This window comes from Nipponia nippon, unplaced genomic scaffold (assembly GCF_047370975.1).
Source record: "Nipponia nippon isolate SJK-2023a ecotype South Korea unplaced genomic scaffold, ASM4737097v1 scaffold_9, whole genome shotgun sequence".
NCBI classification, from domain to species: domain Eukaryota; kingdom Metazoa; phylum Chordata; class Aves; order Pelecaniformes; family Threskiornithidae; genus Nipponia; species Nipponia nippon.
The window spans coordinates 48,294,627-48,321,557 of NW_028262413.1; the positions used below are offsets into that span (position 1 = coordinate 48,294,627).

General features: G+C 53.0%; 1 long non-coding RNA gene across 2 annotated transcripts in view; it reads left to right on the forward strand.

The window, feature by feature from the left end:
• Positions 1 to 25,941, forward strand: part of LOC148050331 (uncharacterized) — a 50,159-nt gene extending 24,218 nt beyond the window's left edge. For both annotated transcript variants that reach the window (XR_015701721.1, XR_015701722.1), the window contains exons 2-4: positions 8,132 to 8,267; positions 25,261 to 25,506; positions 25,619 to 25,941. This is a non-coding gene — a long non-coding RNA (uncharacterized LOC148050331). The remainder of the gene's footprint in view (positions 1 to 8,131; positions 8,268 to 25,260; positions 25,507 to 25,618) is intronic.
• The last annotated feature ends 990 nt before the right edge of the window (positions 25,942 to 26,931 follow it).

Here is a 26,931-nt window from a genome sequence, read left to right on the forward strand (position 1 = left end):
CTCCTGCCGCTCCCAGGCTGCGCCCGTGCCCCGGCTGCCAGCTCCCGGGCTCGCTGCTGCTCCTCGCTTCTCGCCGGAGCATCTCCCTCCATGCGGGGTGGACCGTTGCACCTCCCGACACCCTGCTCTCTTGAATGCCGAAAGCAAAAGCCGTGCTCTTGCAAGGGTTTTGTCTGGATGCCGCAGATATCTGTGTACAGCATCTCTTTAGGGAGAGTCCAGTATGATGTTGTATTGCAGCTCCCGCTGCCCAGCGTTTGTCCGGGGCTCTGGGACCCATTGCTAGGGCACCCTGTGCCGTTTCAGGGACCAGTGTGCCACCTCCGGATGGGTGTCGTGCGTCTCTGCACTCGGCGGACACCCTCTGAGTTTCAGGTCCCGGGTGCTGCAGGAGGGCAGCAGCACCCACGTCCCCAGCATCGCCCAGGGCCGTTCCCGCAACGGCTCCGTGAGGTGGGATGAGGTTGTGGTGAACGGGCCTCGAGGCACACACGTCTCAGGGTAGGAGCAGTTCGTGGAGAGCTGCGGGGCTGTCTGGCTGCAATGAGCTGGGAAAACAGTGGGGCTGATCTCCAGGAATGGCTGGGCAGCCTTCGGATCTGGGTGTGGGACCCCGGTGTCTGTGGGGGGATCTGCTGCACTCGGGGCTCGGTGCCTGTTGGGAGCCAGGACCCCACAGCCCCGGGAGGGAGAGGCAACACGAGCGCCTCGGGGGGCTGGCGGGACCGAGCCTTCATGCTTTATTCACCAGTTAGCACCAGCAGCTCCTTTACCCAGGCTGCGCTGGGGCTGTGGTTTCGGTCGGCCACGCCGTTCCCACATCCTTTGCTCCCGCTTCCCACAACACCAGGGCTGGCGGTTTGTGGGGTGTGGGGATGCCCCAAAACTGCTTTTGGGGGGACGCCTATGGGGAGCACCTCGGGGCCGGGGGGGATCTCATCCCGCGGGCAGGAGAGGTGCCCCGGGCCTCACTGTGCCACGGGCAGCGCCGGTGACGAACCGCCCCGGCTGCGCCCTCCCAGCGGCAGCAAGGATGGTTCGGGATCCTTTAAAAAGCATTTCCCCCCCCCCCCCCCCAAACTCACACACATGCAGCTTGCAAAATCTAATAACAACCGGTTGAAAAACATACTAAAAACAGAAAATTTATGTAGCATGACCCAAATTGAATTATACATTACAGCACTATAATTGATTTTTTAGAAGAGAGATTAAATTTATTTTATGCCTCACTAACTAACAGCTAGATTTACCTAATTGCTTGGAGTGCAGAGTTAGTATGATTCATTAAACCCCATACATGCCTGGGTACATTACACTGTGACTAAAGCTTCCCTGCTTCGAGCAATTAAAGTGGAGAAACTTGGGGCCTCATAAGTAATTGAATATAACAATACAGCTCGGAGTTGCTGTGGATGTCTTATTAAGTTCTTCAAGCAAAAAACCACAAGTTTCCCTCCATTCTCCAGTGAATCATTTTGTGAGATTTTCTATGACTGGCATTGTTTTCTCCTATTGCCAAAAAAAAAAAATTGTGTCTATGAGACAGATTTCATGCCCTGCTTCACAGTTTAATTTTATCAATCATAACATTTAAAAAAAATTGACAGCAGTGAGTAGACATCGCTGCTATTCCAAGGAGAGAAATTTTGGGTAGAATCTAGTAACATTTGGTAATTATATACACATTGCAAAAATAAAGGTAGCAATTTAGTAAAACAGGAGTGGAGAGAAATTATCATTTTAGCTGGCAGGAATAAATTAGAATTGTTTGGCACGCTTTAATAAAATCCCACATAGGCACAAATTGCTCTCGGAAAAAAACAGCGATGGCTGCAGAGCCGAGCGTCGGACGCCGGGGACGGCGCGGGGGAGGCGGCAGCCCGGTCCCTCGTGCGCGGCCGTTGGGATGGTCATCCCTGGCATCACCGCGCGTCGGGTTTATAGGGTTTTTTTCCCCCATTTGGGGGAAAATGCTGGCAGGCAGGGAGTTGTTCTCAGTGCCTTGGCTACTCCTCCTTAACGCGCACCGCAGGCAGGGCGTGGGTTTGCCTGCTCTTAAACAGCCTGGCCTCCATCTCTCTCCCATTTACAGGCTGCATTTTATTTTGCCGGTAGCACGATTTGAAAAAGGATCCCAATTTATTATAATCTCTTATCAACAGCTCAACCCATTGAAATGCTAACGGCGCTCCAGCCGCCCTTTCCCAGCAAGGCTTTGAGGATGCTTCTGCGGTGCGAGACGCCCTCTGCTCCGGGGCAGGGCATAACCTGGGGGTTATGAAGTAAGGAGATGTTTAACCTTGGTTAGATGCGCTATGCTGGTCCTATAATTCTGGTTCCTATTATGGTTTTCACCCGTTATGTGCAGAAGTGATCTCCTCATCGGTGGAACTACTCGCCTGCGGAATATTAAAGAAATGAAGAAAGTTTCCGGCATTTGCTTACATGAAATTGGAAGTCCCGGCAGGGCTGTGCCGTGGTGGCTCTTGTGGACTAATTTCAGTAAAGGATTTGGGGTGAGCAGCCGCTTTGTACAATTATTAGGACAATGATTAGTAGCCTTCCAAACGCAGGGGTGGAAATGCACACAGCATTAACGTTTAATGAGCATTGCACAATCCAGGATCATCAGTTTACTCACTTCACGGAGCCCACAGGTCATAAAATTCAGGCTGGATTGTGTGAAACATCTTACACAAAGGGCTTCCCGTAACAAAATAAGCCTTTAATTAGCAGAACATCATGCGAGGCTGAGGTGCAACTTTCCCAGCCATATCACCGGTGACGTTAATTACCGAAAGGCTTTGCACATGCATGATTTATGCCTTTTTTCCCTTGCGGTGCTGCTGTGTCCTGTTTCTTCGCGGGGCTTTGCCGGGGGAGGGCTGGCACCGCCGCGGGCAGTGGGTGCCCGTGGGTTGGGATGGGGGCACGGCCACTGCTCCCCCTCTTCTCCCGTTTGCGTCTGAAATCTCTCGTTGCAGATGCACCCATCTGCCTGCTGCCGGTCCCGGCCGTGCTCTGTAGGAACTGTGTAATTAATGGTTTCCCTGTCTGTGTCCAGTGATGCAGTTATAATTTTATAATCTTTTTTTGCTGACTTACTTTTGGAGCTTGGAGGCATCGATGGCAAGCTTTGAGGGGGAAAATCCCGCAAGGCTCTCATGAGATACAAATAGGTGATGTTAATATGTTAAATTCATCCAAAATGGAGAGTCTGGGCCTGGGAAGAACCCGCCAGCATCCCCTGCGCCGCTGGCCGCAGCACAGCCCGGGACCCGCGGTGCCGAGCAGCTGCCAGAACCGCGCCGACAGATGTGGGGAGAGACACGGGTTTAGAAACCATTAGGCGAATGTGTGTGGGTTTTTAATTACAGGCAAAGCTATATCATAGGAGACCTTTCAGCGCAGGAGCGCGCAGAGCTGATGGGAACCGGAGCGTGCCCGTTTTGTCGCCTGGAAGTGGGGTGGCTTTTTCTCAGCGCTGGTATCGAGGTCTGTCACGCTGCGCTTCCCTTCGCCGTCTTAAAAGGCTCCTTTGCTGCAAGAGCTGCAAAAGAGCCTGGGAGGGTTACAGCTCTGAGAGAGATTAAACCGCTCGTTGAGGAGATGCAGCGTGATGAGGATGATTCCTGCTTGCGAAGCTGATCCCAGCCTTTTTTTTTTTTTTTTTTTTTTAAAAAAAGGAAAGATCAAGGGATGCATTTAACAAAATGAGATGCCCTTTATGTCTGTACACACAGGCATCTCTCGTAGCTGTTACTGTGAAGGGAGAACATCATTAAGGAATAACGAATGGCCCTGCATGGGCTCCACCCAGCTCTCGGTGCTGGGAAGCCTAATTAGAGCGCAGAGATAACGATGGAGTGCTGGGGTGAATTTGCATGGGACTCCAGCCTATATAGGGTATGAGAGTAATTCATTATGCTTATCAGGGGGAAGCTTTTGTCACTGCAGACAGAGCCCCGTCAAGACCCTTGGGCCCCCTGCCCCAACACCTGCGGCTCAGGGTGGGCTCACACCACAAATTCCCTCCCCAGCCCCGAGAGCTGCTTTATTTTCGTGTTTGCTCTGCGGTGGTTTCGGAGGCTTCTGTAAGATACAGAGCAGGTACCCGGTGGTAGCTGGGGGGAGAGATGGGTGCTGCAGAGCATCACTATGAGTAGCGTGCGGCTGGGTGGGCTCAGGGTTGTTTGCCCTTGGTGGGGGGCTTTGCTCTGACCGATCAGTGGGGGGAACACGGGGTCTGGGACACGACATGGGGCACCCTGAGGAGAGTGGGTGGCCAGTTTAAATCCTCTTGAGGCAGCTAGAGGCTAAACCACCTCCAGCTGCTCACAGGGTAGAGCTGCACAGCTCTGAGTTAGATTTACCGCCTTTAAATTTTCCAGAAAGCAGCTTTGTTCTCCTCCTAAGCGAAAGCACCCCATCTGCTCCTTTAAAGCATATTGCTCATCTTTATTATCTTGCCTCTTGGTTTTCCCTTCCCCAGATAAGCGGTCGCTCTGGGCTTGGCAGCCTTTCCGTGCTGCCAGGGGATGCTGAGAGCTGCGGGTTGGAGCGAAGTTGGGGGAACCTGTCACTCACCCACCCCTCTTTGCTTAAAGTTCCTGACACCGGGATCGTCATTAACGCTTCTCGCCTAATGAACGCGGCTCGCAAACATGTAAACAGGTTTCATCAGGCAAACTCTTTCTGATTAAAACCGTGGCTTGGGTTAATTAGATGGAAGTGTCTTGGGTTGCTTTTGCTTTTCACAATTTTTGACACTCTGCACAGAGAAAAAAAAATATTACAAGAGTTTGGAAGTTTTTAGAGATGTTTATTTCCAGAAACAATAGGATGCAGTTGCGTTTGGGGGAAAGCTGGCCCAACGCAATCCTTCCCGGGGGGTGGGGAGCAGCGGGCTGTTCGCTGCTGCATGCCTGCAGGCGAGCCGGCCGTGAGCCGGGGCCCGACGGAGCTTGGGGCTCCGGCAGAGCTGCAGCTGAAGGACGAAAATACAACACAAAATCGCCCTGCTTACTTGTAGCTGTTTCTGCTGCTCTTCTAGCTTCACTCACAATCCCATAACCCAAGGATCCTGCAATAGTAAAAGCTTCCAGTGAAGTCACCACATGTTTTGCATGAGAAAGGACAGGGGAGAAACAGGGGAAAAAATTCCCCTAGGCCGGAGTGGTCCATGGAATGTATCTTAATCCCTTGCCCCCAGCATCCTATTCCCGAGTTTGGGGCAGGACCACTGGCCCTTCCCGACGCTTCGATTCCCAGCAAGCTCGAGCATTGATGGAGTGGGGAGCTGCAGATCCGGCTCTGGCTCGGCTCCGGCTGGGAATACGACCGTGCCTGGTGGGGTGGCACAATGGTTTGTGGCACATTAAAAAGGGGCAGTTCCTGGGGTTGAAAATGGGCTGAGGTAGCATCGGTGAAAGCCAAAGCCAGCGAGCCAATCTCTGGTTGCAAAGAGCAACCCAGAGATACGAACCCACGTATTCAGCTCTGCAGTCCCTTGCAGATCCTTCTGCTTCGTGGTTGCCATAAGCCTCGCTCCAGGAGGAGCGTGGCACCGATAATTGGTGTTAATTGGCACTAACCATACCCGCCGATACCAGGGCTGCCTTTGGGGCTGCGGGAGCTTTGCTGTTTGCATATGGTTTGACCTGGGGGTGTGTCACGCTCTGCAGTCGCGTGCTGAATAACCGTCCACGGCCCATCCAGCAAACTCTTGTAAAGGGCTTTTCCTACGGCCGAGACTTGCGGCAACATAGATAAAAAGTAGATGGAAAGTGTGGGATAATAGCTGTGTTTTTCTGCAGCGATTGCTCAGAGAGAGACATGAAACTGCCCCATTAAACGCTCCGGCTCTATCCGCGGGACATCAGGAGAGGTCAGGGGTCTATTCGTTCTTATGTTGTTAATATTTTGGACTGAGCCACGCTTTGTGATGTAGAGGTTTGGTCTACAACGCGTCTGCCTTAATGAACTATAACAGCACAGAAGGCAATTATGTTTTTGTCTAGACCTGTCTAAGACCATCAACAGCACCTCATTACTTTACAGATTGTTAATGCTGTTGGCAGAAGTTGAAGATCCTCCTTGGAAAAAAAAAAAAAAATCAAATTTATTCTCTGTTGCAATATACTTTAGCTGATGATAAATGATAAATGGGGGCTTGTGGCTAATTAGACCTCGCTTTGTCCAGAGGCAGAAGTGTAACTGTAAACCGTAACCAGGATAAAAAGGAGAGGGGAAATGGCAGAGAACTCCCATGAGGTTTCTTTTAAAGATCATTAGAAGCTTTAGGAAAATGAGGAAACAAAACTGCTGCTGTTGTGTCAGCGCATCTTCTCTGCTTATAAGGACTCATGGTCAACAGTTAATCATATCGCTCCCGAGACTTTGGGCATGGATTCGTTATGTAGATCTATTTTTTTTTTCATTTTATGTACACATCAAATCTGATAAGGAGGAGGTGACCTGCAAGGGGGCTTCCTATCGGAGCCTTCCATAGAATCACAGACTGGTTTGGGTTGGAAGGGACCTTAAAGATCATCTGGCTCCAGCCCCCTGCCATGGGCAGGGACAGCTTCCACTACACCAGGCTGCTCCAAGCCCCATCCAGCCTGGCCTTGAACACTGCCAGGGAGGGGGCATCCACAGCTTCTCTGGGCAAATTTCTTTGAAATTTTCCAATTTCAAAACGCGTGGTGCAATTACTCATTTTTCCCCACGTTTCCACCCCTGTTCCTGTTCCCGTCCCCCCCGGAGGGGCTGTGTGCCCCTGTGGATGTGGATGGAGCCCCGGGGTGGGGGGCAGCTCAGCCCCGCCGCACGGCTGGGGCAGGGACCGTCCCCGGGGCTGGGGGGCCGATGCTGACCGGCGGGGGGACCACCCAGCCCGGCGTTGCGAGGCGAGGTAGAAGCACCCCGGGAGCGGGATGTTGCAAATAATTCAGGCTCTGTCAGCACAAACGTTGCGAGAGCAGAGATGCGTGTTGTGAGCTGTCAGCTGACAGTAATGGACTTGTTAGGCTCCTGATGGATGGCGATGGCCTTGGAAATTGCCAGAAGCCATTTCAATCTCTGTCTGGCTCTGACACAGCCATGCACAGGGAAAGGGGGAGCGCTGACAGACTACTTTGGGCGGCCTTACGGCTGCCTGCTCTGCCCTTTGCACTGCCCACCGCTGCTCTTAGCTGCTACATGGTGCCTTCCAGACATCGGCCACCACGTTCCAGCCGTTCAGTGCTACAGATATTAGCAGTTCGGTGTCCCACAGGTCTCCTCCGTCTCCGTCTGTGGAGCAGCCCTGGAGGGAAGGGCACAAGGATGCACTGTGGCGGTCGGTGATGAGTAAGGCTCAGTGAGAAATGTGCAATTGCAGAGATGAGTGGATCATCTTCATCTCGAAGCTGCATGGTTCTCTGTGTTCTGACTTTCTAAATGTGTTCCCAAGAGTAACAAGCTGCTGCCCGTTCAGCGTCTCGGGGAGGCGCGCAGGGATCAAAGGCGATGTCCCTCTGGCCACCTCCATCGCCTTTCAGCCCACAGCTGGGTTGACGGTGCTGCAACCTTTCTGCAAACCAGGGCCAAGTGCTGCAGGAGCCCATGGGTCAGTGTTGACAGGAGGCAACATGCAGGGAAGGGAAGGGAAGGGAAGAGGTGGCAGGGCAGTCTGGGAGGCTCGGCTCAGAGCCCCTTCTTTGGCAAATCAGCCCATTTCACAGACATGACCCAAGTTTGAAGTCTCGGGGCTGACCTTGCTGGTGCAAGCTGTTGGGTGAGGTGGGCGGACCTCAACGTGCACGGATGAAATTGCTCATACCTGTTACGATGCTACGAAACCAGCACAATGCGAAGGTCAGCAGCAGGCTTGGTTTTCCTGGTCCTTTCCCCTTAGCCCAGGCTCTCTGTGATCCATCAGTCCCACAACGAAAGGACCAAAATCCTACATGAGAAACCTTGGAGTCATCTCTAGTGCCTTGGTCAGGTTTGAAGGCCAGGCATCTCATGGAAGTGGTTATCCTACTGCAGTTCTCCTCGTCTCTGGACTTCGAGGGGTGAAAGTCATCTGTTTTTTTCATAACCTCCACTGTGAACCTTACAACTGTTTTTTCTGTGTTTGTAGGACCTGATGACTCTCAGGAATTGGCTGGAGGACATGCATGGGTGGAAGAGGAGGCAGGGAGCTGGACTGCTGAGCAGAGCGGGTGGTCCAGCACACGAGGTCCTGGATGCGGGCACTGCGGCGGTGGTGCAAGCAGGTGAGGGTGTGCGCATCCGTGGTTCTCCAACGTGCCCATCGCCTGCGCGTGTTGCCTGGGGATAACATTGCTTCAGTCCTTGCTGCACACAGCTGCAAAGCAAACAGGGCGGTTATCCTATTAAAAAGGTATGTTTTGATGGGCTGATTAATGACCCGGAATACACCTTCTCTTAGGAAAGTCTCCTCTTGTTCTGCATTGGTCAATACCAGAGAGGAGGGGCTGCTGTTATTAATTGCTCATATTGGGGAATTACCCAAAACAGGCTGATGCTATCCCAAGGTATGGAAAGGTGCAAGCGTCTGCCCTGGAGATCTTTCCATCTGGGCAGATGGCCTGGGAGATGTGTGACTCTGCAGATGTTTATCTCAGAAGCTGGAAGCTTGGCAAATAAGAAATGTCTTCATGTGGCCATGGATGGGGAAAGGGGTTTTGCTTGTTTTCGCTAAGGGGTTGGTCTCCTTGCCGCCGTCACCATGTGGGAATGTGTAAAGGAGCACACATGCCGTTTCCTCGTCTCATCTTTCACAGCAGCTCTTGCCCTGTGTTTTGCCTCTCCTCATTGCTTCGCCGTTTGCTCTTTTGCTCGAGGCAGGCTAAGGGAAGAGCAGCTTACCGAGGCCCCTTCCCTTGCCTGCAGCCCGGGGCCGAGCCTACCTGCAGAGGAGCAGGTGCTGCCCACCGTGGTGCTGCAGCCCAGCAGCAAACCATGCCCATCACCTTTCATCCGAGCTCTCTGGTGGTCACCGGTGTTGGAGCCCGGAGCTCCTTTCTCTTGTACATCCCATGGCCTGTGAGTGTGACTCAGCCTGCAAAAAGAGAAGGCAACTGCTGTTCTTGGGAGAAGTCTTTCCATTTGGGATGGGATAAAATTAATGGCCCAAGGCAGCAGTAAAATGCTGCGTGCTGTATGGTCATGGGGTTTCATCCACAAGAGAAACCTGTTCGAAGCGGAGCTGGTCCTGAGTGTGGTTATTAGGATGGTATGGAGGACAGAGAGTTCATTTTATGATGGTAGGAAGAAATGTGCTTGCTTACTCAGGAAAAACAGCCTGTGGAGGAGGTTATATTGTGATTAATGGATATACTGGGGACATAAGCATGAAGGAAGATGAAACTGTGTAATGCAGGTGTGAATAAAGAGACTTGACTTCAGAAGGTGGCTTGCAGCCCTCGGAGAGGGGAAACACTGGGATCCCCTTGGAGAGGTGTCAAGGTGCAGGCTGATAATGGGATTTTATGGCATGGCTGGCTGGGCTCTGTGGTCTTTCCCATCCCAGGTGAAGGAAATTGGCCTACATATAACTGCTAAATAGAGAAAGAGCTTGTTTCTGTCGGTGCTGGGCGCGGTGTGGAGCCCCAGGGGCAGGAGCTGTGCCGGGAGCGGGTGACGGCAGGGCAGGGGTGGGCAGCAGGGGACCACCGGCCCCCGGGAAGGCAGGGGCTGGATTCAGGCTCTCCTGACTTCCAGACCGACCTGCTCCTACTGTCAGGAAGCTCACACCCTGTGGCTAACTGCCATCCAGGTGGCCACAAGTTAATCTGAAGCTGCTGTTGTGCCAGCAATGTGGATGATGGGGAGGCAGCTTTGGGTGATGTCCCGGCAGCCAGTTCCCACCCATGCCCCGGCATCAGGGCAGGAGCGGTCCCGGGACCCCTGCCTTCCTCCGGCACTACCTTTCCTGCAGAAAACCCCGCTCGAGCAGGAGCAATCCCAGGGCCCAGCCTGGCTGTGGAGTCGGGGTTCATCACCCAGCCCGGCTGCGTGCCGAGGGGCTCCCCACCAGCCCTCCCCGCCGTGCCGCCTCTCTCCGCCACCAAAGTCTGAGGCAACACAAACTGTTCATCTCTGTGACCCTGATCTTATTTAAGTTGTTTATCTTAGCTGCAGAAAGAAAATTAGGGAGGGGGAAAAAAAAAATCAAATCATAGTTGTGGAATTCATTGGGGTGTTTATTACCCTCTATTGCGTTATCCCCAGCCCTGATAGGGACCCTGCAGCCACGCGGCGCTGCCTGCGCCGGGCTCTGCCAGCGCACTTCGCTTTGACCTGAAGGGATCACTATGTCTTCGGTATAAAATGTTATTTCGTTCCCTCTTTTTCAATCTCGGGGCTCGTTTTAGCGAATGTGATCATTTTGAATTGTTCTCAGCAGTGAGGTATTTTTTTTAATGGACTATTGAGCTCAGATAACAAATTTTAAATTATAACACACATGACCTGAGCCAATTTAAACTTAATCTAAAATGCCGAATAGCTATTACCCCAAATGGCTGCAAGAACACACACGCACACAGAGCTGTTGTTTAAAGAAAGTTATTGCAGTGAAGTGAACGAGGCCTCCAACCCACAACGAAGCCGAAACCTCGATCGAGTACATCGCTAGACCCCAGTGCTTTAAAGCAGATTTGTGTGGACCAAAATCTGAATTAAAATATTTTTGTATCTCTTCAGGCCACATTAAAAAGCGGGCTGCTTCAATGTGATTATTTTTTTTTTTTAAATGCTGGTTTTTGTCTAGGCTGTCATTCAATTATCGAGGCCTCGGGCTAGCTCGCGTTGAGATGAGCTCGTGGAAGAGGGATGCTGGTGCTGCAGACAGATGCAGCCGGCCGGGGCGCGGGGAGGTGGGTACCCCCAGGGAGGTGCTCAGCCCCGGCTGCGGGTGCTCATCATCAGTATCCAGGGCTTTTCTGTGACCACCAAGCAACCTGATTCAGGATCTGTCACAGGTCCCTTGTCCTCTCCTCTGCCAAGGAGGATTGTCCATGCTCGCGTGTTTTGTTTTGAATGATTCTCGTTGCGTGCAGGCAGAGCATCCCGCCGGGCCCGGGGTACCCAGGACAGAGCAGAGTCTTGTGCACTGGGTCTGGTCCCCATGTTCCTGGGGATCCTCTCCTGGGATCTGGCTTGTGAAAACACAAGGTTTCTGTCCGGGCTGGTGCAGAGCAGGACGAGCCCGTCACCCTGGCTGCTTTCAGGGGCGCTGTTTGGAAGTGAACGAAGTCGCGGCAGCACAAAACCGAGGCGGGTGCAGTCGGGTCCAGAGCTGTGCTAACGGGCTGCTCCGGCATCAACCGCAGGCAGGCTTCCACGCATCACCTTTGCAGTTATTCATTAAGATTTTACCAGCTGCTCTTTGTCTTCTCTTGCCTCTTCCAGATACCCTTCCTCGGCCGAGCAGCTCAGGCAGAGCTCCGGGGGGTGGTTTGGGGATGTCCCTGTGGCTTTGATAGTGCGCGTGGCTCGGCTCGAGGAAAATCTGCATTGAATGCAGCCGGAGAGCTCCTCTTTTTGGAATATTTGTGGATCAGAGGGTCCCTTGCAGGGAACATCCCCCAAAAGCCCAGCAGACACACAGCAGCATGCACAGTGATGCAGGCAGCTCTGCGGGATGCTGCGGGGAGGCTTTCGGGCTCATGGAGCGTAAAGCTGGACGAGGGGCTGTCGTGGCGCAGCCGTGCCGGGGAAGCCGTGCCGTGCCCGCGGCGAGCTGGGCCACGCCGTGCTGCAGGAGCAGCCGCGACAAGCCATGACCGTAAAGCCTGTGTGCAAGAAATCATCCGTGCTGAATAAAATGACAACAGAGCTGTAATGCTTTGTGGAGTGTGTTTAATGAAAATATCAGCCCAGGCCTACGACATGAGGCATTCATGTATAATAAAATGAGGTTCCTGAAACACTTCAGAGCATAAACCATCTGGTCTGCTGTGATGTACTAACAGCTTTGACTAATTTTTAATGCAGGTTTTATGACGGATATGCACATCACGCTACCCATGCATAAGGAAGATACAGCCTGGCTGCACTTTGAACTGAACTGACTGATGATGAATTTGTCTCCCATTTTAATTACTTTCTGTACATTAAAGGTGTAGTGGACCATGTGAAGTGCTTTGTCTGGCTTATCCCCTCTGTGTCCCCACGTCTCCTTAAAGTGCCGGAGCTGCCTCCGCTCCCTTATCTGCAGCCAGGCGTGCGGGTGATGGGAAAGAGGGAGACGGAATGAAAACTGCCTCGTGTAGGACTCGGTCAATAAACATGCCGGGCCACCAGCAACAAGCGCATTTCATGAGGTTAATTAGTTCTTATTAACTATGTCCCTTGAAATTTTCTTCAGCCCATATGGCAGGGATCGGTGCTGCCTGGTGCGGTTTGCAAGGGGAGCTCACCATTTTCTGCTGTGCAAATCAGAGCGGTCGCTCACGTTGGAAAAGGCTTTTAGACTGCAATCTCCGCTCTCGGCTGCCTCTCGCCAGGCTCTTTCTCTTTAATGAATTTTTAAAAGACTTTATCAGCTTCAAAACGTATTTATTTATTTAATGCAACCCAAAAGTGGAACCATTTGTCTAAGCAAACCCCAGCCATTCGGGATGGTGCTGAAATAGGGTTGGCTTTGGTTGGACCAAAGCCTCGGCAGGACTTTTGCCCGTTTCTCACTGAATTTGCAGCCTGGCTTGGCTCTGCCCCTCTCCTTATTCCCAGAAGAGCTGCTTCCCCGAGGAGAGACCATGTTTGAAAGGCGAGCATCTCCTTATGTTGATTATTCTGGCGAAATTCAAATGACCATTTAATGCTCTAGTTTGGGAGGACCGCATCCCCGTTTCTTCAATTTTTCCCATCTTTTGGAAAAAAAGAGGAATGAACGAAGCTCAGCCAGGGCTGGCGTGGCCGTGAAGCTGGGTCATTCCTCTTCCCTTCATCGTGCCATTCCTCTCCCCTTCCACCACGGCACCTCTGGAACATCAGAGCTGCAAGTGATTTTCTTTCTGGGTTAGCGACAACACCAGGATTTAATTTGTCAATTAAAACGTGCGACAGGACTTCAGTCAAGAAGAGCGAGGCTTTTTCCAACTCCGCTTTCCCTCTCCTTCCATTGGGCCTGGAGCTGGACAGACCATTAATTGCAAATACATTATCTAATGACTTCAGTCCTTTGTTTATTCTGAAAGTCATTTGTGAACCGATCACGATTCCTCTCCCTGCCGTCATCCTTCGGGGATGAATGAGCTTTACTGTAGTCTGGGAATTCGGCTTTGGCTGTGGTTTTGATGCTTGCAGCGTTGTCCTGGTTTTACTCATCGATTGGCCAGCTGAAGCCTTTTAAATGGGAGAAGGCTAAATAACGACGAACCTGTCTCCTTAAGCGAGTATCCAGACATGCTGAATTTCACAAACCTTTTGGGATTCACCAGTATTTGAACAAATAAACCAACGGCCGTCCTGTTGCTGGAGACAAGCTAAGGCAATGGCCGTGCTGTGAGCCACCGCAGACAAAATGTGTTTTATTAATGGGAATATCCACAAATCACAGCTTACCTTCTCCAAGTGGAAACTTAAATTCCAGCCTCACTGTAAGAAAAAATTCAATAATGAGACTGGGCTTGGTGACTGAGCAGAAGGGAAAGTACCTACAAGCAACAAATCAATTGCCAAGGACGGAAACCCCTCCAAATGCAATGTGTTAAGAAGGAAAATGTCATTTTATTGGACGTTCCCTTCGTCTTGCTAACAAGCACTCTGCTTCATCCCCTTTTCCTGCCGGATTTTAATTTTAGCCTTTCTGCTGCATTCCCGGTTCCGTTGTTTCTGCAGATCTCCAAGCGAGCGTCTTGCATAGCCTTTGCGGGTCGGTGGTAATGGGGCTGTTCTCCCATTAGCAGCAATAACAGCAAGTTCAGCACTTAAAACCACGCGCTAACTGATTTAAGCGGTTTTGTCTAGACAGTACTCAATCATCAGGCGCAGATATTAAATGCATCCCTGTCGCGACGTGCAGCTTCAGACAGCTGCTGCATTAGCATACCCTGTTCCTCAGTACAAACGAAATCCTGCTTTTGAAAGTTTCTTTGGGGAATACCTCACAGTTGGTCTTGTTTGTTTAGGAAAATATTTATACAAGTTGTTCTTTGAAGAGAAGGGCTTGCTGAGAGGCTTCCTGAGGAGCTGGGCAGTGGGGAGGGAGCGGAGGAGCTGGTCCAGGCTGCAGGGCTGCCATCGCCGGGGCACCTGCCAAGCTTGCTGCAGGCACACCAGAGTTTGCAGGCTGCAAACTGAAGCCCCTTTCTGTTCATAGAGCTCCCAGTTTGGCGTCCCACTGGGACCACAGCATCCTCCTGGCCCTCAAACCTGCAGGTCCTCGGCAGCCAGGGAGAGGAGCTGCCCGAGCGTCCTCTCCGGTGCACAGGTGAGACTGCTGCCAGCCTGGGGGTGCTGTATGGCGGAGAGGTTTTCCAGAGCAGAAGGAAATCCAGGTGCACGTGGCGTGTGTGAGCAGGCAGTGTGTTGGACGGAGCTGCCCAGACCTCCCCGTGCATGCATTAATTAGGATGCCTCCCCAAAATGGTGGGATGCACTGACTCCGGAGAGCAGGTGCCATCATTCTGGCCCGCTCAGCAGAGGTGCCCAGGGCAGGTCCCTGCACGCTGGTTGAGGTTACCCAGGACGCCTGGGGCTAAGCACAGACCTGGCCAAATTCAGGGGAGCGTCCTGAGCACCAGCCATCCCTGCAAGGGCCGGTCTGGGCACCAGTGGGTGACTTTCACCCCCTGAAACGGGGTCCCACGGTGCCTGGCATGCTGCTGCTGTTGGGTTTGGAGCACAGCATTGAGAGTGACTGTGTTGTTCCAGCTGGGATGATCCTGGGGTCCAAAGCGACAGAAGTGCTAAGTGATGACAAGCCAAGGAGCGCATTCAGGGATATTTTTTTTTTTCCTTTGAAAAAGTCATAGTTGGGCAACAGCAACAGATCTGGTGCTGCTCAAACAAGTCCTGAGTAATCGTCCCCTCCGCCTGTCTCTGCTCTAAGCTCAGGGAGCCCCGGCGGGCAGCCACGAGCTCGTCCCAGCACAGCCAGCTCCGCTTGCAGGAGAGAGGAAAAACCATGTGCATGCGTAATATGGAGCCACATGTAAATGAGCATCGTTATTCAAATCAGTCGCTTTGCATCCGTGGGTGCAGGGCTGTACTGGGTGGCAGCTCTGGAGCGGTGCTCTCCTGCAGTTCGGGGTTCGGGCTGGAAATGGGCCATCACCTTGGCTGTCCCTGTGGCAGCACGGATGAGTATCTGCCCTACCGAGGGCTTTGGTTGTAAAGCTGAGACTAAGCTCTGGGCTTATTTCCCGAGAGCCGCCACTCTGCATGCCGGACTGCCTGCCACGTCTGGCGGGCTCGCGTGGGTCAGGCAGGGCGGGTGCAGGCAGCGTTGCTGCTGGCAGGCAGGTGGATGGCATTTCAGGGCTAACCAGCTAACCACATACACCCCTGCGAGCGATGAGTGTGGGAGCTGCAGCAGGCTGGCGTCCTCTCTCTTCTAGTTTGGATTCTGGGATGATGTTGGTCATTTTTGAGTATTTTCTCCCATTCCCTGCACTGTGGCGGGGGATGCTGCAGGATCTGTATGATTAGGAGAAGGCAGGATAAGGGCAAACGCCGGATCGCTTTCCCTGGCTGTTGAATAGGACCTTTTTATTAGGTCAAAAATGTGGCTGACTTCTTCCCATCTGACTCCGCGTTTCCTGTTTTCTTGAGGGACCTGGAATGAAAAACACTGAACCGCCACAGGAAAAGTTGTTCTCGCTCGTCCACTGAAATTCAGGACAGGCGAAAGTTTTCACATGGGTTCCCCTGAGATTCCCAGCCCGCGTTTGTACACACAAGTGGTTTAAATCATCCAAGCACTTAGTTGAACTGGACTTAATCTCCAACCCCCTTGAGATCAGCCCATCTCTATTTACTGCTCCGAATTTTTAATTTTATTGTTACATAAGGATAAAGCTGCTTTTCCCATTTCGGGGTTGTCTTCTCCTAATGGGACTTAAGTGGTACAAATTTTTATATATAAAATGTGCACTCCTCTGCAATTAAACACAAAGTGCTTCAGCTGCCTGTCCGAGCATTGCAGGATTTGAACCTCTCAGCAGAGAGATGCTCTGAGGTACCCTGATAAAGATGTCCAGGCTTGTTTTCAGGCTACCGTGATGGATTAAACGGGTGCTGCAGGTCTTGGCTTGGTCCCTCCACTGCATCTGCTGGGCGGGGAGGGACTGTCCATGCCCCCACGAACTCATTGCATGAAAAAGTGAAGAATGAGCCCAAACCCAAGGCAGCCCAGGGAAGTCCAGGAAGGCTGAAGGTGCCAGTATCGGGATATTTAACATCTGTGTCTGTAGCGGCTCAGACTTCACCGGAGGACGGTGGACCTGGGGAAGGGGCTGCTCTGGGGTAGCTGGTGTCAAAGGATGGAAGAAACCTAGCAGGGCTTGCTGTGCAGTGCACGTCTGGGGTTGGTATAGTCCCCAGATGGTTCAGAATTGGAATGAATTGGAAAGAAATGTATGTACAGGGAGAGTAGCGGGGTCAGAAGAACGTCACGATTGCATGAGTATGGGGAGAAGTTACGCATATCAGGTGGGCAATGGGAGAGAAGCTATGATGTGATAATAAGTAGGTTATATATGAGCTTCGGGTAAGGAGAGCTCAGTTTCCATGGCTGTAAGTCCAGGAAAAATTCACCCCAAAGCAAAACAAAAAGGCACATTTGTGTTGCGGACGGATTGCGTACATCCAGGGGGAGTAGGTTGTTGGGGCTTTGTAGGTTTGTGCATTTTGATTGCGTGTTTTGGGGCTCACAGCTTGGCCAAAGAAAACTCTGACCATCATAAATGAGAAAAAGGGGAAAAAAAAAAGCTCTCCCAGCGTAGCACGCCCCGAGGTATCTCTTGCTCCCCAGGCAGAAGGAAGCCTGGCACAGAATTCATCTGCGGAGCGGAGGTCGGTGCGAGCCGGGGCTCCTGCCTGCAGCGCTGCCTGCACGGCGATGCGGGGCTGCAGCCCTGCCTGCTGCTCTTCGAGGACCTCTCTGCTCAGGGAAAGCCCTCCTCATCCGAGCCAGCTCGGTTGAAAGCAAAACACCATGTTTAGCAAAAACATTCCTGGAAACGGCTGGTGCTCACACACCGCTCCATCAACGTCCTTACGGCTTCTTGTCCGTTGTATCGGCGCCAGCCCCGGTGTTATTGCCAAGCCAGGAAAGTCTGACAATGAAAGGAGTCCATCATCACTCTCGCACACATTTCCTAATGCTTGTTTTAATGTCTGAACATCTGGGAGAGATGCATGTTACGCTCCCAGCGTCATTTGCTTTGGCTGCACGGAGACATTTCAAGCGGCGGGGGGAAGCAGAGCCTGTGTGGGCCAAGGCTCTGCGGAGGTTGGAAGAGGGGAGAATTATTTTAGAGGTCCATGACAAGTAATTAACGGCTTTCTGAGAACTAGAACCAGTTGAAAATTTTACTGAAGGTTTTTTTCCCAAAGAAAAATGGCTTTGCGAGAAAATAGTTTCTCTTCAGTTCTTTTTCTATTGAGAATTTGGGAGGTTTTCTTGAAAAAACAATACTCTGATATTTTTGGTTGCTGGAAAAACCCTTTTTCAGCCCAAAGTTTTCTGCTTTTTGGGACATGATAGGCAAACCCAGGAAAAAATGGTAAATAGAAAGGCAATGTTGACAGCAAGGCAGGGCCAGGCAAGTTGTCGAGGTGCGGGGATGCGGGCAGCACCCTGCCTTCTCTGCCTGCACGCAGGCAGCACCGCGCACCCCTGCCACTGCCAGACGATGCCCACCGGTGTCCAGGTGTGCTGCGAGCGCCCGTCCGCGGCTGGCAGCCACCGAGAAATAACGACATGGATGGTTCTATTAAATTCAATTATATTTGAAACAATTAGATTAGACTACATAGCTCATTAACAGCAACCTTAGTGGTGAGAGCTTCATTAGGAGCGCGGGGTTATTGCTGGGGGCGGCGGAGGCGTCCTCCCCCTGCCCTCCGCTGTCTGCGCAGCTGGGGGACATGGGTGCGTCGGTGGTGGACCCGTGGGACAGCGCTTCCAGATCTGGCTGTAATGATGCTAATATGCTGCTTTCTCTTAATTTTCTATTAATTGTTTGCACTCCCTATGTGTCTTCAATCCATTAGTTACACTTTCAGGGATCGTAGCAGGCAATAAATCCGCTGGTCTGCCAAGGGCTCCTGCACCGTCTTTCACAGGCTCATCCCCCAAGCTGATGTTTATAGCGCACTGGAAGCAATCCGTACCAGACCCCGTCCCTCCGCTCCGCCCTCCACCAGCTGCAGCAGGAGCCGCGCGGCCGGATTCCCCCGGGGCCGCGCCTGCGGAGGGATGATAAGGGAATCGGATTTTAGTGGCGACACTAGAGGTGAAATCCAAAGATCCAGAATATTTAGTTATGTTTACCCACAGTAATCAGCTTCTCAAATAGATGTCACTGGGAAAGCTCGCGCTACATTGATTGCACCGTTCCCCACTTTCTGCCCAGGGGCAAACAGCTCTGATTAATATTTCACAACACTTTTTTTTTTTTTTCCCTTTTTTTTTTGTGCTCGGAGAGCCTTGATAGAGAGAGACAGAATATTTTACCATCTCTTGTGTTTGCCTGCTCCAGTAATCATTGGATTCAATCACTCTTGCAATGTTTCTATGAATTAATAACAGGCACTTTGGAGGGCTAGCAGGGAGATGGGAAATGCAATCTGTACAACCTTAATGAGCACCGTGGGGACCCGGTACCATGGTTTCCGAAATCCTCTCTGTGCTTCGCTCTAAATCATTGTCTCTAAAATTACCTGCTTGCAGCCGGCTTTAGATGGCTCTTGTTCGGCGGGTAAGTACACCTGCCTCCCCGCTGCGCCCTCTCTTTCATCGCAAGGGCTCGTTTCGAAGCTGTCCCAATTAATTTTTTTCTTTTTTTTTTTCTTTTTTTTTGCTTTAATAAAAACTCACCTTTGTCAGCGCTGACAAAATGTTTGTCTTCGCTGCCTCATTAGTGCCCGAGCTGCCGCCACCACCAGAGCAAGCGGGATGGATCAGTGCGGAGCCGTGCCGGCAAATTAGCTCCCGCTCTCGGCCACTGGACCCGGGAATAGTGTGTTTCGGGCGTTTTGCTCTGTGATTCGATGGGGCAGATGGAGTTGGGGAAGGCAGGGGTGTTCTGGCTCTGATTGCACTGCTGCTGCAAAGTGTGAGCACGGAGGGCTTGGTGGTGGGCACATCTTGGTCTCGCAGCGGTGCGGAGGGACGGGGCTCCGCTGTGCAGCACGCTGCTCCTCACCGTGGCCGTGGGGCAGGTGGGCGAAGGTGGCCCCAAAATGGACCTTTAACCATTCCTGCCCATCCCCACTGCTGCGGGCTTCATCTGCAGTGCTGCCTCGCCTTTGGCCATGTGCTCGCTTCCCTGCTCCAAATAATTTCCCACCACGAGACAGCCCTGCTGTTCTGCTCAGCAGCTCTTCCAAGGCGTTGTTTCTTCCCCTCCACCCAAGTGGAAACTAGTTGCATGAGACGATGGCATGCCCCAGCCCAGGCAGCACGTGCAGATCTCAGCAGGGAGGACTGGCACTGTGGTCCAGGCTTTGCTCTTGCCACCACTGGGGTGTCAGGTCGCCTCTTGACCATGGCACCATGGTGGATGCTCAGGCCGCTGTGCCCTGGCGCTGCCCGGTGCATCTTCTGCTGCATCTGCAGAACACCTGGCTGTGGTGGATGCTGGGACCTCTCGAGTGACCCTCCTGAGCCCGCTGCCCTGCGCCGGTGGAGGGGCCTGACCCCCCCGCTCCGGGGTTCACCTTGTCACCCACCTCCTGGGGCCACGCAGACGTGTTGAGCGCTCGGGGCGCTGGTGGTCATCTCCCGCGGGGACGTTGAGGACGAGCACCAGACACCCATAAGCCTAGACGTGCGGCTGCACTTTTAAAAATTGTCTGAGTGGAAATTTGGCCACAGGCAGCACAATTGTATTTCAGGCTTTAAAGCCAACTGGAGTCATTAAACCACATACTCTATTCCTCTGGAGGAAGCATAGTTGTTGATAGGGCATAATTTTACAGCGCAAGTGCTGGGTCTCGATCCAACGTTAGTGTTTGTGCGAGTTCACGTTTGAGGAGTCCAGAAATATCAGCTGGTGAGATCCACACGGAGAGTCCTTTGCTGGGGCCCTGGGCAAAGAAAGCCTTGGGAAGCGGCCGGGGAGAGCTCGGTGCCCACCCGTGGGGGATGGTGCAGATGTGGCACAGCTGCTTGGCGCAGGGGCTCGCCCACGACATCTCTGGGAGCCCAGATGCTCCTCAGATCTTTGGGCAGTGATGCTTCCTCCTCTGGACCACCAGTTGGTGGGTCACCTGCGAGAGCGGGGTCTGGTACCTGCTGCTGGGGGCCTCCTGCGAGGTCTCCGCCAAGGCTGGTGGGTTTACGGGGCTGGGGACAGGGGTGTCCCCGCGCCCCCGGCAGCATCCGCAGGCCCCCCCAGCCGCACGCAGGTCGGGGTGCTCACCCACACCAGTGCTCGTCCTGAACGCAGCGCTCCTGGCACTGCTGACTGTCATCCCATACTTTTAACTGAGGAGTAAATAAATGAAAGAAGCAAACAAGCAAACAAAGCCCCCAAAGGGCCGCAGCCGCTGGACGCCCTCTCCTCCTCCCGGGCAGGTGCTGCTCACCAGCTCCGGCCGCGGGGATGGAGGCGTTCCTGCCCGCTCCTCCGGCGGGCCGGCAGCCTGCCTGCAGAGCCGCTCTCCTCTTGACAGCCCAGGAACAGGCAGCGCAGGCAGCGACAAATGCACCTCGCCGAGCTCTTCACAAGTGCCCTGCTCTATTTCCAACCCCCTCGATAGAAAATTGCACGTTGTTTACGAGCGGACCCAGCAGAGCTCCGACTTCAGAGACGTCTCGGTTTTCACCCTGCTCTGTTTGCTTTCTCAGCCTTTTTAATTGCTTTTTAGAAGCCTGTTCTCAGCCTACAGCTATTTTTGAGATCTGGGACGGAGATCTTAGTCTGGGTGACTAATAAGTAATTTATAGAGACTTGGCCAGCGCCGCTCCAACATTTCTGCTGGCCAGACAGGCGTTACGGCGTGGCAGACGTGTTGGGACACGCGCGGCAAGTGCATTTGACCAACACCTACCGATCTCTAATCAGCTTAAAGCGGTGTGAACTGGGGAGTGCCTGCAATAGGGAGAATAAACAGGTCGGCTCTAGCGCAACCTGCTGCGGACGGGAGCAGGCAGCGTGGCCGAGCCCCGCGTGCCGGGATGCTGGGCTCCCGCCGCGTCGGGGCTGCGGGCCCGGTTGCACGTGGCCGCGTACGGGCAAAGCCCGGGCGGTTTGCACGGATGCGCTGCTGGGGAAGCTCATGGTAAAAGAATTTCCCCCCAAACAAGGTCTGACTGTTAACCTTCCCCAGCGAGCAGCAAGCTGGGCATTGATTTCCTATGCTGATTTATGGCGTGCGTAGCTGGTGCTCCCCGGGTCTGGAGAACAACAGCCAGCTCCCCACGGAGGTGCCCGCTGGCGAGGGGTGCTGGCCACGGCCCCGAGCCGGGCACGATCCGGCCTCGGCGGCGCTGCAGCCCCGGGCTGAGCCAGTGGCTCGGCTGCCAGCAGGACGCATGGGGTGAGCCGGCACCCAGCACCCCTCCGCGTGGCCATCCTGGTGCTGGGCAGCACTGCCTGCCAGCCCCGTGCACTGAGCATCCCTGTTCCTGCCCTCACCTCTGTGCTGCCAGCTGATTTTTTTTTTATTATTTGTTTTTATTTTTGGTTTTTCTTTCCTCTTTGCTTGATGCTGCTGTTGTAAAAGGCCTGAACAATAGTCTGCATTTATCCGGAGCGCGCCAGCCTGCCAGCTGGCGGCAGATCAGCCTTCTCATCCACTTCCAGGGCTCTTAAAGACAACTGTCCCCAAAACTGGGGTGTGCGTTGCTCTGAGAAGTCCCTGCTCTCTTAAATGCCTGGGCACTGATACAATTAATGTTTAGCGCGGCATTCTTGTTTCCTGGTTGCCATTCTCTGCAAAACAATGGGGTGTTTTGCCCATGAAATTACTGTTCTGATTAGGAGGAATATGTCCGTCATTAGACTTTCAAATGTGATGCTTCTGCAGCACAGCGCTGGCAATCCGGCTGAGATTACTCCGGTGATATTTCTGTTCCTGAAGGAAATAGCGAGTGCAAATAGGGCAATTTTATACACTTACTGGGGAAGGGGATTTGCATTGATGGATGCTGTTGTGCTCGCAGCAACGACAGCTGGGGCCAGGGCACGCACGGGCTCCACCAGGACACGGCAAAAGCTGCGGTTGCAACTCTCGCTCGCTCTCTATATATGTATGTCTGCATACGTGTAATAATCCACATTTTAACAGGGGCCCAAGCCGGCCCAGGCGGGACAGGCAGCTCCGCCAATGCTGCAGCCTTGACCTTGAAAATCCAGGGCCTTTTAACTCAGAGCAGATGTTCCAGGTTTCTCCAGCACCAAAGTCACATCAGAAATCCCCGTTGAGAGGGAGAGGACCAGAGGTGCGGGTCTCGGGGCTGGCCTGCTCGCACAGCTGCGGCGCAGGGTGCGGGTACGGCATTGGGTGCACGAGATGGAGCCGCTCAGCGTGGGAGGCTCTGAAGCTCAACAGCACCCCGAGGTGTTTGGGGTGCCCGGTCCGGAGAGGCGGCTCTGCCTGCGAAGGGAAGGTGCCGGGGATGGTGCGGTTGTGCAGCACCGTTCCTGCCTGCTGCGGGGTCTTGCCATGGCTCAGCAGGGCTGGTTTTCCTGAGGGAAGGGGCTTGGAGCGAGCCTAGGGACACGCAGCAGGGCTGCATTGCTGCATTGCTGCCTGGGGGCTGCACTGAGGCCGGCACCCCTGCACCGCTCCTGTCCGCACCGCGTGATGGTTTTCATCCTAAAAGACCCTGTGAGCAGAGGTTGGGTAAGGCAGATAAAAGATACAGCGAGACATCGGCATCCCTGACTGCGGCAGCTCCCGCCGGTGTGCTGGGGACGCTGCCTGGCAGCGGCGGGGGGCTATCCCTGCCTCCCCGTACCCGACCGGGTGAGAAAGGTGCTTCGAGCGGGTGGGGAGCAGTGCGAGCTGGTTTTACTCCTGCCTTCCCCAAACCCGCAGCGTTCAGTAACAGGGCTGGAACGGGGACGTCCCGTTCCCCACCCCGCAGCTCCTACCCCCGGCTGAGCCTCCCTCCCTGATAAAATGTCCCTTCCTGAGCCTTGGAGAGGTTTTTTCCGGAGTTCAGCCGATACAAATTCCCACTGGAGAGTTCGAGGCTGGCAATCAGCTTACTCATTCTTGGCTTATCATCACAAACCTCTGACCTTCAAACATGGCTGGTGCGGTGCCCGACCGAGCAAACCGAAATCCAAACAGACGGGGATTCGCCAGCGCTTCCTTATTGCTGCCTGAATCCTCCCGGCAAACTCCCGTCCCCCCGAGGACCCCCCTGGGGATGCCAGAGCCTCTGGGTAACCCTCGTCCGATGCTGGCACTGGGCTGGTCCCACGGGTGGCCGGAGGCCATGTGCCACCTCTCGTGGGGCGTGTGTCCGAGTCTCCTCTGCATTGCAATCCCCAGGAAGCACAGCTAGGGTCTGGGGGATGCTGGTGAGTGGGTCGGGTTGGAGTTTGGGGGATGCTGGTGAGCCGGTCTGGGCTCTGTTACCCCCCGAAAGAGCCGCCTGTGCACCCCGGGAGCCCGACAAGGCAGCGTCAGAGCCACCCCGAGCCATCGGTGACTGGGAGCAGCGAGGCTGCGCCCACTCGGTGACGCTTCCCGTGCAGATCGAGGGCAGAAAGGGGAGAGCCGCGGGGCTGGGGCGGTGTTCCTCCCCCTGCCCCAGTAGAGACGTGGCTGAGGCAACTGGTGTGCCACTGGGAACGGAGGAATGCAGCAAAAGGGGGGGAGAAATTAATAATTATCTAAACCACACCCCTATCACTGTTCATCAAAATTTGCCCATACTTCATTCCAGCCTCCTTTCTTCTTCTTGCCTCCAGTAAGTACTTTAACATCCTTTTTAAAAATTAAAGGGGGAGGGTTATGGAACAGATAAGAGATAATTGCCTAGCTTTGACTCTTCTATTGATGTGAAAATAGGATTGGAATTACTCACTCTGGTTGAAAGGTTAGTTGAAGGTTATTACAGGAAAATTGTTATTCATACATTTTTTCTGTGCTGCTGGATAGCCTAAAAGATTAAATTCACAGAGTGCATAATGACCCATCACAACGGACAATGGTGGGAATAATCTCCAGAGACTCCAGATAACAGAACAGAGACTTCTTTGAATAATTCATGGTTCAACAGACATCCCTCACTAACAGATTACATGTGAGTTTTCATTAGAAAGGAGATAATTTAAAGTAGCTTTAAAAATAACCGGTATGTTTAACGGAAGTGGAATTACCATAAGCATTTATGCAGTTTGTTTATGCTTTAATAAATCTACTTTCCTCCTGACCTTCATGCCATGGGAACAAACCGCAAAGGGATAAAGAAAGTCATTGTTTGTGACAGTCCCCTCTCATCCGCATACTGCTGATCGAGCATCGGTTTCATATTCGGCCTCACACTTGACTGCCTTTAACACAGGGGACGTACCAGCGCTCCCGGCTGAGAAGGATGCTCGGGACATCCCGGACCACCCGGCGCTGGCTGGGATGCTGCTGGAGAAGCGCGGGGACCAAGCGCGGGATGTCGGGGACCGAGCGCGGGATGTCGTTTCCCAGCCCCTCCGCTGCTCGGCTCCCGCACCCGGCATCAAAATCACGCACCGGCTCTGGCTAATCTTTTCATTTCATCTCGTGCACTAGCTATTACGCTTGAGAAGCTGATTGTTTGTTAAAAGCACGTATTTATTAAGGTTTAACAGAGGCCCGATACACATCTAACGCATTGTTGCGAGCTGCAACAAATATATCTTAAATAATTAATTGATATTTAGTAAACATATAATAGTTATCTCCTCCAATCTAAATTAAATACTAATTAAAGCTATATAATTCGCTGCTACAGGCTGCTTAGATTACAGCTTTTCTGAGAAGGGGGACGAGGAGGGTTGCTGTTGCTGCAGACGGGCGAGCGGGGCATCCCTGGATGGGGGGCTCAGAGGTTTTATCTCCACTTTCGGGCAGGTTTTGGGATGCCACCGGCACTGCGGCTGCTGCAGCTCGGAGCAAGGCTGGGATCCGGGATGGGCTGCAGGTCCCGGAGGAAAAGCGCGTGATGGAAGCTGTAGTCCAGGTGCTGCCTTCCCACAGCATCCCCGCTTCTTCATCGTTTTCAGGCTTCGCTGCCTCCGTTGTGGGTTTAAGGCCAACTATTTAACTGCTCACAAAATAAAACCGGTGGAGGAGTCGAGATGGTAATTATACGGTAAGGTAAGATAAAGCAAATATTTGAAAGGTGATTCATTTCCAGCATAGCTGAGTGATGCGCAAGCATTCCTCTGGGAGAGCGTCAGCTTGGGAAATATTTACCTTCTCCCATCAGGTGGATTTGTGGGCACCGCGCAGAGTAAATCTTGAGTAAAGTAACGTGGAGCCGCTTAGCAGAAGGCCATCACGTGCCGGCTCTGCTGCTTGCATCGCTGCTGTTGACAGAGCGTATTTAGAGCACACAAAGACAGACTTTGACCTAAAACGACTGTTAAAAAGGAAAAAGGAGGAACTTTGCTGTGACCAGCGACATTTCCCTCAATTTCTTCTGGCCTTGCCAAGAGCAGAATCTGTTGTAAAGTTTGCAGGAAACAACGTTTTCCTTATCTCGCAAAAGATATTTGCTCTAATTGTCATCTTCCTGCGGCCGAGGGGCTGTCGCGGGGGGTGGGGGGGACGGCCGCGCTCGGGGTCGGGGCTGGCTGGAGGAAAACGCCTGCCTTGGAGGCCCTGCAGACGCAGCAGCAGCTCCCCGGGCGGCTCCTCTGCCGCAGCCGCTGCCCGCCTCTGCGTGCCACGGGACGGTAAATGTTTTGCTCACAGCTGTAGGTATCCCAGGCTCCACCTCTGTTTCGGTGCGATGGTTTTGAACGGGGAGGGCGGTGGGAAGAGTTGCCCTCTTCCGTGGGTCTCCATCAGGAGCAGGTCTTCCCCATCTCCACCAGCTTTGGGTCACACTGGTGGAGATGGAGAGCCTTGGGGCAGACTGGGTGACTCCCTAAAGTCCTTTCCCAGCCTTGCACCCCCTGGAGATAAAAAAATTGAGTTTTTAAACATCATAAACTGCCGCACTGCGCAACTGCCATCACCGGTGGGCTATGAGCTCCGTGCTCCGAAGGACGTCAAGCCCTCCTTCCTGGTGGCACGTAGCAATATTATTTTTCATCAGGTCCCTCCCTGACTCTTTCTGTCCCTGCTTGCACCGACTGACCTTATTTCTGCCCTTAGCTGCTGCAGCCGGGTTGTGCAGCAGCGTGCACGATGCAGGGAGCCGAGAGGCTTGGGCTCGCCTTCTCTGATGAGCGCAGGAAACCCTGACAAACTGATTAAGGGCAGGCATGACGACGTGGGAAACTGAGGTGATTCCTCAGGCCCTATCCCATCCGAGTGTTAACTGAGAAGGATTCATCCCCACGGGGGAAATGGAGCAGGTACACGGACTTTATTCCCACCCCTCTAGGTATAAGGGCTTGTTATGAATAATCCTTGAGTCTAAAGGATGTGAATGAGGACTTTTATAGATTTAACATGAAACTCTAACAACTTCTTCCACTAAAGCTTCTGTCAATAAATCATTTTTTAATTATAAGCTTAAATTATCAGCTAAGCACGTCTAAATGATCTCTGGAGTGATTTCTGCTGTAAGAT